This window comes from Brassica napus, unplaced genomic scaffold, assembly GCF_020379485.1.
Source record: "Brassica napus cultivar Da-Ae unplaced genomic scaffold, Da-Ae ScsIHWf_1146;HRSCAF=1628, whole genome shotgun sequence".
NCBI classification, from domain to species: Eukaryota; Viridiplantae; Streptophyta; class Magnoliopsida; order Brassicales; family Brassicaceae; genus Brassica; species Brassica napus.
Genome location: NW_026014570.1, coordinates 36900 through 45856, shown reverse-complemented (window position 1 = coordinate 45856; position 8957 = coordinate 36900). Strand labels below are relative to the sequence as shown.

Sequence of the window (8957 nt, the reverse complement as noted above, 5' to 3'; positions counted from 1 at the left end):
CCTACTTCCGTAGCGCTAATTCTCTATGTTATAGAAATCTCCACACTAACTTCCGCTGAGTTTCAATTTCTAAACAAGCATTAAGAACAGGTTCAATATGTTCACAAAGCGCAATAACATCAACTTCCGAGGGTTAAGGACACTTTGCTCATCTAAAGTATTTTCGGAAGTTCAAACAATCACTTTCGGTGCATCAAACAATCTGAAATCATGAACTAAGTGATCAATTCAGTTCAAGCAGTAAGAAATCCATTAGATGAAGAACCAAAACGTAATCCCTTAGTCTACACACGTTTTATGAATCAAAACATCAAGAAATCCCCTATGAGAACCCCTAAACCCAACTAGATGACTACTCACACATAACTAAGCAAGAACAAAACGATTTTGATGAAGAAAACATGATAAGATTGTATTAAAACAGAGTAAAGGTTCAGAAGATCTTCTCCAAATGGTTTTGAGATGAACTCCTTTACAAATCTTCACAAATCACACAAAACAAGTACAAAAACTCTCAAATCTCTCTCTAGAACTTGTAAATCTCCTCCTTGGTCGCCCCTGGTCTTTTCTGAGTCTCAAAGGTCGAGTTCTTTTGTGAATTATTGAGGGGAGTGGGTAAAAAGGAGTGAAAAGCTCGTTTGTGCGTGTGGAGCCCGTAGCGCCTGAGATCGGTCGATCCACATGGCCCGGATCGGTCGATCTCGTGTATGAAAGCCTAGGATCGGTCGATCCACATATCCCGGATCGGTCGATCTAGTGCTCTGTGCGATCAATACTTCATTCGGTCCATTGTTCGGTCCATCTTGCTTCTGAATAAATCCCGAATGCGTTCTTTTCTTTCAAGCTATCTAGTAACCTGCATATTACACTTAAGAACACCAAAACGCATCAAATAGACCAAAACATTAATTAAAACCGACCATTTAATTGCTCCAAAACGAGTTTAAAACCGTTAAAAACACGGAATATCAGTCAAGGTTCTAGCTAGCTAAACTAAAAACATGCATTAATGACAGTTCTAAGGATGAATATCCTAACTTAGCAATCTATAGTTGGGGCTAATCCCTCATAACCTATTTAAACCCTAAACCTAACAATATAACTACTCAGACATAGGTAAGCAATTCATAACAACAATAAAGTATAAAAACTGCATAGATAGATAGATAATAATGGAGTTTCTATCACAAATCTCTTTGGATCTTTTCTCCAACTCTGCTAAAATCCTAGAAAACCTTTTGCTGTGAAAATAAGAAAACAAGAAAGCACACTTTGCCTCTAACACTTTGGCAAGCTATAAATATTAGGTTAAAACTCGTCAGGGATAATCATGTAAATTGGTGAAGTCTTGGGCTATAAGTCGGCTGGAACCAAACGGGCTTCTGCGCGCTTCGCTGTCGATCAATGTCACAAGATGTGCATCGATCGACTATTGTCTCTGAATGTCGACCATTGGTCTTGCTTGATGGTCACCTCGGATGCTCTCTCCAATTATCTCCAAAATGCTCCAAAATCATCACTTTCTTCCAAATCACTCATGATCCTATAAATATACTAAATAGACTCTAAAACATAATAATTAGTTTTTAAAACACTTATAAACCATGGCTAAAAGTGGATAAAATCCATGGCCTATCAACTCCCCCGGATTTACCCTTTTGCTTGTCCTCAAACAAAATATACAGGCAGTCTCTCTGAAAGAGATTTGAAAATAGCAGGGACTCACAAATTTAAAAATCAGAATCATCATCTTAGAAAATTCTAATCTCAGAAGCACACTATACCATATCCTAGTTTAGCAACCAAATTCACCTAACCAACAACTTAGGAAATTCTGTCTGACAATCCCTTCTACCAACCTTAATTCTTGCATAAATAAAAGTTTAGGCTTTACCTTGGGCTAATAGCTCATAATATTAGCTCCAGCGTGGCCTTGCATGACTCTCCTCTAGTGATCACCCGAATCTAATCCATGGTCTTGAGGTCCAGAGCCAGTGGCAGTGGTATAAAACAGTTCAACACCTTGAAGAATCATACCTCGAGTTGCCTCGGTAACCATTGATCCCAACGTATAGCTGAATAAGACACTGCACCAATACTTCAGTTATGATTTCATCAACTTAAAAATCATTCTTTTCAAAAAAAAAATCATACAAAAAAGCTACACAAAAAATCTAGAATAACTTACCAACTTTAAATTTTGCAAACTTTATCTGGAAAACTTACCTCTTCAATTTTTGCAAACTTTAGTTTGGGGATCCTGCCGCTCAAGACTACATTAAAGCCAGTGTCACCAGGATTGAAATGAAATTTCTCTTGATAACTTGAAGTAAACAATAGGTATCAGCAAAAGAAGGTCAACCTCTTTCCAACTCCAAACTTGACTCACCTGCTGCTCCATCATGAATATGTGACTTCCTATAAGCCCTGAGGTCAATTGAGTTGTAATGTGCATTATTTGCCTCCTCAAGGAAGATAACCGGTATTACTACACTAAAATCCATTTTCAGCTTCTGCATCATGTGTTAGAAACCCATATCAAACCATTGAAGCACAACTATATAACAGCTACATGTCGAAATGACATCTCATCATGTTGACGAACGTACAAAAACAACTATTGAAGTACCAAAGAGAGATCAAGATGAAAAAGATCACCTTGCAATGGTAGGATGGTCCTTGTAAGGCTTGGCTCGATGAAAGTAGTCTTCTCTTTGTACTTGACAGAAGTAATATCCATCAAAAAGTTTGTGTATTCATGGATGCAAAAGACAAATGATTGGAGATACTTTCATTTTGTATGGTAATCATTTTGTAATACTCCAATAATCAGATGAGGACAACATAAGTCGCTATAGAACATGACTCTACTTGACTCCAGACTGTGGATAGAGCATCATGTCAATACTTAATTAAGGCAAGTGCTGACAATCTAAATCGAAACACTATACCAGATACAGAAACAAAATCTGAGAAACATTTAAAAGCAAGAAATGACCTGAATAAGAATGATCTTCGCTTCTCTGACCAGAAACCAAAACCAAGAAACAAAATCTCCTCCTAATTCTCTCCATCGCCCGCTCCAATTAAGTCCTGGAGTGAGCTGCCGTAAACATACACAAATAAATAGCTACGGAAATAAAGGAAGAACCAATGTTTTAGAAAAAGGGAAAAACTTACCTGAGAAACGTATAACACTAAGCATCTTTGTGCTGTAAACTGACACCGATTGATGTAGATGCTTGGTTTGCCATGGACTGCAGAGGATTACTTCGGCTACGTAATTTCATGTGAGTAACCATAGATTTGTAAATTAATTAGAAGCTCTGGCTTAATCAAGATACGTTAAAAGCAATGAATTAGTCTTATAGCTTCGACCATAATATAATTTGGTGAATGGTTACCCTTGATATGTTTTACTTGCTGGCAATTAACTATGAAATACCATACAATAATAATTTTATAATGTTTACCTTGTCCTGGTTTCTTATGGCGGTCCTAGTGATCTTCATAAGATATTGTTCTTCATTCTTTCATTATCAAAGACAACATCGAGTCAAATCTGCATGGACACTCACCTATCGGTCAAGCTTCCATCAAGAGACCTGCTTAAATTTCGTGAACACAGCAATGAGCTTTGATCGTTAAAATGGTTCTACAAATAACAACAAAATTATATGAGATCAGAGAGATTTGTGCTAGTGAATGGGGCGAAAGAGAGATATAGTGCAAGAGGGTCAAACCATGTGATCATAAAGTTACTGTTAAGCTATCCATTGGGATGCATATTAGTATTACACGCTGGCCAAACACCGGTACAAATGTAACTCTGGAACGTCACTTTTCTTGAAACAGCTGATTCATAACTTCACATTACCAAGAGACATGATGGTAAAACATTAAACTATCCCAAATCTAACAAATGATTAGTTGTTTAGCTTTTCTCTTCGCACTAACTAAAGCTGTTAACGATACCAGTGCTTCTCATGTCCTATATTCCCACTTTATCCTTTCGTTCTTGTCGTCATTCACTTATCTTCGTGGTGACAGGAGAGGGAGAAGCGGTTCAGCACGCAGGGGGCTTTTGCGGCGGAAACCATAGTGACATCAAAATTTAGAATCTTTGATGTGAGATTGAAAGCAACAATTAAAATCACCAACTTTTTTGACGGACAATTATTCAAACCCAAACATACGGATGTTGAATGTATACATCATCAATCTGACAGCTTATGGAATAAAAATTACCAATCTATGATATACGTTTCTTAGAAGATGAAATCGATTGTCCAAAAGATGAACCCAAAAATTTTTATTGTCACCGCATATGAAACTCCAAGAAACATTACAAACTTTCAGGGGAAGATTGGCTTACATGAACGTAGCTACCGTGTGAGATGGATAATGTTTTAGGGAGAAGCTATCATATACGGGGATACGGTGGATTGAGTTCTGTAAGGAAGGAAGACAACGATGAAGCCCTAATCGGATGTATGAAGCACAAAAAGCAAGCATTTATGAAACAAAACGCTGAAGACACAAATCAGACCAAACTACAATCATATTACCTACAAACTAAACCGGACCAAACTACAAACCATACGACCAAATAAAACCGGACAATAAATGGGACCCACAAACTTTAAGGATATGTCTACGTGGACAGGCTTACCAGCTATCGAAAACTCTCCTATTATAATATAGATTTTTACTTTTATTAGATTTTAATACTTATAAGCGCTGAATGATCTCACTCAAATTACCCTAAGGAGTGAATTACTCTCTCAAATAATAGGTTCAATTGTAGTACTTAGGGATCGAATCCACAAGAAGCTATGGAACCTAATAAATCTAATTAGAGTGATTAAGCTAGGTTGATTATGTTTAAATGTAAATAACGGTTGTGAGCAAGGCAGTTGCTCGATTGGTTTGATTGGGTTTTTTGCACTTAAATGAAATAACTAGACTTAATGTTTCTATTCAGGTAATCATGATTATAATCCTACAAATGCCTAACAGTTGTAGCATGATATTATAGAGCTCAAACACTTATGAACAAACCGATCGCCTTTCATTTTCCAGGTTTGTCTATTGACCAGATATACGTGTCGATCGATGATTCTAGAGGAATGTCGATCGATACACCTTTTGCACCGTCGATCGATTATTCTATAGGAATATCGATCGACACGTTCTAAGTCAAGCTTTACGCGCGGGTTGAATAATGCACTACAAGAAAACAACGACATACTGAGGGAAAAAATCGTCGGTTTGTCGTCGGAATAACGTTATTCCGACGACATACCGACGAAACAAGTCCTCGGAAATAACTCCTCGGAAATTCATTTTTCCTCGGAAATTCCTCGGAATTTTCCGACGGAATTCCGAAGAAACAAATTTCCGTGGAAACTCCGAGGACCACCAGTTCGTCGGAAAGCTCCTCGGAATATACCGAGGGAGAACTTTCTCGGAATTTACCTCGGAAGTTCCGACGAAATGTTCCTCGGAATTTTCATCGGGAATTTCCGAGGAAATGAACCCTCGGAAAATTCCGAGGAATGAGTCCCTCGGTATATTCCGAGGAACATGTCCCTCGGTATTTTCCGAGGGTTCATTTCCTCGGAATTTGAACCCTCGGAATATTCCGAGGAACAAGTCCCTCGATATATTCCGAGGAATGAGTCCCTCGGTATATTCCGAAGAACATGTCCCTCGGTCGGTATATTCCGAAGAACATGTCCCTCGGTATATTCCGAGGGTTCATTTCCTCGGAATTTAAAAAAATTAATTTTTTTTTAAAAAATAAAATTTTTGAAATTTAAATTCGAAAATATAAAATTAAAATTAAAATTGAAATCATATTAGTTAAATTCGAAAATATAAAATTAAAATTAAAATTGAAATAACAAAATTTCAAAACGAATTGTAAGTATTCCCTTTACCGTTCATTAAAGTGTATAAGTGTTTCTCTTATGTTGTGGGGATTTCGTTCATACAATCGGAAAAGTGTTTATTATAGGGTAAGGAACAAATTTTTGACTTCATAATCAGTCTAAGACACTTAATAAGGGTTATATAAGTGTTATTCAAACCGCAAAACGTTGTTTTCGGTTTAAAAATCCTACTTCCTCGGAATTTCCTCGGAATATTCCGAGGGAATTCCGAGGAAACCCTTATCTTCTTCGGAATTCCGTCGGAATATTCCGAGGAAATACCGAGGAACTAGTGTTTGGGGTTTCAAAACATCGATTTTTTTTGCCGTATTTCATTTCTTATACAATTGTAATGCATACCATTGAGGATTCTTTGTATAGATGATCATAAACCATGAAATAACAAAATTTCAAAACGAATTGTAAGTATTCCCTTTACTGTTCATTAAAGTGTATAAGTGTTTCTCTTATGTTGTGGGGATTTCGTTCATACAATCGGAAAAGTGTTTATTATAGGGTAAGAAACAAATTTTTGACTTCATAATCAGTCTAAGACACTTAATAAGGGTTATATAAGTGTTATTCAAACTGCAAAACGTTGTTTTCGGTTTAAAAACTCTACTTCCTCGGAATTTCCTCGGAATATTCCGAGGGAATTCCGAGGAAACCCTTATCTTCCTCGGAATTCCGTCGGAATATTCCGAGGAAATACCGAGGAACTAGTGTTTGGGGTTTCAAAACATCGATTTTTTTTTGCCGTATTTCATTTCTTATACAATTGTAATGCATACCATTGAGGATTCTTTGTATAGATGATCATAAACCATGAAATAACAAAATTTCAAAACGAATTGTAAATATTCCCTTTACCGTTCATTAAAGTGTATAAGTGTTTCTCTTATGCTGTGGGATTTCGTTCATACAATCGGAAAAGTGTTTATTATAGGGTAAGGAACAAATTTTTGACTTCATAATCAGTCTAAGACACTTAATAAGGGTTATATAAGTGTTATTCAAACCGCAAAACGTTGTTTTCGGTTTAAAAACCCTACTTCCTCGGAATTTCCTCGGAATATTCCGAGGGAATTCCGAGGAAACCCTTATCTTCCTCGAAATTCCGTCGGTATTTCTATTAAAAAAAAAAAGTCGATGCTAGTCTGTTTCCGAGTCATCATCACCAGATGAATCTGAATCTGGATCTTGGTGAAACTCTCCAATCACTGGTTCATCCTCTACGTGAACGACGGCTTCCTCTCCGAAGTCGGTTAAATCGACTACAAGGCCAACTCCAGCTAAATCTTCTGCTGCACTTAAGTTGCCGGATGTGCTTGGTTCTAGTGGGTCTTCCAGCTCAGAACTTCCCTGAACTCGGCCTCTCGGGTTGAGTCTTGTAACAGTAACCCATGGATCATCTCTGTTCCTTACCCGGGGGTACTTGATATAACAAACCTGTAACATTTAAAAAATTATTAGTAAAATTATAAATTAATACACATGATGATGAATCATTCTAAATAATTAACATTTAATTACCTGATCGGCCTGAGAAGCAAGAATGAAAGGATCATAATATTGCAGCTTTCACCTCGAATTTACTGATGTAACACCAAATGCATCTGTTCTCACACCTCGATCTAGAGTGTTGTCGTGCCAATCACAATAGAAAACAGTACAGCGCAATCCAACCATGCCCAAATACTTGATTTCCAAAATCTCATGTATGTGTCCGTAGTATACATCATCTCCTGATGCAGAACAAACGCCAGCATCATAAGTCGTACTCGAACGTCTCCTCTTCTGAGTTGTGAATGCATATCCTCGAGTACAAAATCTCGGATATGACTTCACAACAAATTTTGGTCCAACGACTATCTCGCGTATCCAATCGTCAAATGTTTCACCTCTGGCCAAACCAGCAGACACCTATATTAATAGCATATATATATTATATCAATTAATGTGAATTAGTATAAATATGTGATAAATGATATTTTAATTTGTTTAAAGCACTCACATAAGTAAACATCCATCCAGAAAATTCTCTCTTCTTCATTTCTTCTAGTTCGTCCTCTGTGGCGTATCTATATTCGAACATCTTTTCTGCCATGAAAATCCTGTACATATGATGACAATAATGTAATTAATTAAGATTTAAATTTTAACTTGTTAAAATAAAAATTTGTAAGCTAATTTATTTACCTCTCATATTGAAGAACATCTTTGCAGTTGGTGAGCAAATATGTTTGCAAATTACTGCGCTCCTGCTCAGTAAGTCGACGGTCCTTTGGTTTTCCGCTAAGTCGTCCAACGTCTGTGAAAATGTCTGGAACCGTAACATGATATGTTGCATTCGCCTCTATCATCATGCCGAGCAGGTCTTCTGTTTTTGGTCTGAACTTCTGCTGGAAAGTAGCACTCGGTAAAGTTTGAAGTTTCTTCATTGATCATCTGTGCGACTATACAACTTTCCACCCTACTTAAATTTTTCACCATCCTCTTCAAATGGAACATATACCGCTCATACAGATACATCCATCTATATTGCACATGACCACCAAGTTCCAATTTTCTTGCCAGGTGAATAACAAGATGCTCCATAACATCAAAAAATGAGGGAGGAAATATCTTCTCAAGGTTGCACTGAATCACGGCTATGTTAGTCTTCAAATTTTCAATACCTTCAAGAGTCACTGATCTCGTGCATAAATCGCGGAAGAAACCACTTATCCCTGCAATTGCTTCATGAACATTTCGTGGTAATAGTTCCTTGAAGGCAAACGGAAGGAGGCGCTGCATCATTACATGGCAATCGTGGCTTTTCAAGCCAGTAAACTTTCCTTCCTTTCTGTCGATACAGTTACGCAAATTAGATGCGTAACCGTCTGGAAATTCCACATCGTTTGAAATCCAATCAAAGAAGGCATCTTTTCCCTTTGCATCAAGTCGGTATATGGGAAAAGGAGCCCTACCATTCTCATCAACATGAAGTTCTGAACGAGCACATATATCAACTAAATCCAGTCT

General features: G+C 37.2%; 1 long non-coding RNA gene across 4 annotated transcripts; it reads right to left on the bottom strand.

Annotated features, from left to right (window-relative positions):
- Positions 1-1436: 1436 nt before the first annotated feature.
- On the bottom strand, positions 1437-4691 carry LOC106446606. Of its 4 annotated transcripts, none has more exons than XR_007330915.1 (8): positions 4376-4691; positions 3474-3605; positions 3181-3276; positions 2659-3103; positions 2363-2513; positions 2227-2273; positions 1895-2087; positions 1437-1543 (listed from the first exon to the last, which is right to left on the bottom strand). It is a non-coding gene; the product is annotated as an uncharacterized LOC106446606 (long non-coding RNA). The 4 variants fall into 4 exon arrangements; XR_007330913.1 differs by having other exon boundaries at positions 2227-2323; positions 2390-2513; XR_007330916.1 differs by having other exon boundaries at positions 2390-2513; positions 2659-2882; positions 2999-3103; positions 3474-4686.
- Positions 4692-8957: the final 4266 nt, after the last annotated feature.